Genomic DNA, 293 nt, shown 5'->3' with positions numbered 1-293 from the left:
CTCACAGCGAGAAGGCCCCGGTTCGAATCCCAGCTGGGACCTTTCTGTGTGGAGTTTGCATGTTCTCCCCGTGCATGCGTGAGTTTTCTCCGGCTTCCTCCCACCGTCCAAAAACATGCTTCATAGGTGAAATGGTGACTCTAAATTGCCCCTAGGTGTGAATGTGAGAGTGAATGGGTGTGTGATTGAGGCCCTGTGACAGACTGGCGACCTGTCCAGCGCGTACCCTGCCTTCGCCCATCAGTAGCCGGGATGGGCTCCGGCACCCCCGCGACCCCAAGAGGGAAGAAGCG

The sequence above is a fragment of the Oryzias melastigma genome, linkage group LG3 (genome assembly GCF_002922805.2).
Source record: "Oryzias melastigma strain HK-1 linkage group LG3, ASM292280v2, whole genome shotgun sequence".
NCBI classification, from domain to species: Eukaryota; Metazoa; Chordata; class Actinopteri; order Beloniformes; family Adrianichthyidae; genus Oryzias; species Oryzias melastigma.
Note: the sequence above shows the minus strand (reverse complement) of the source record.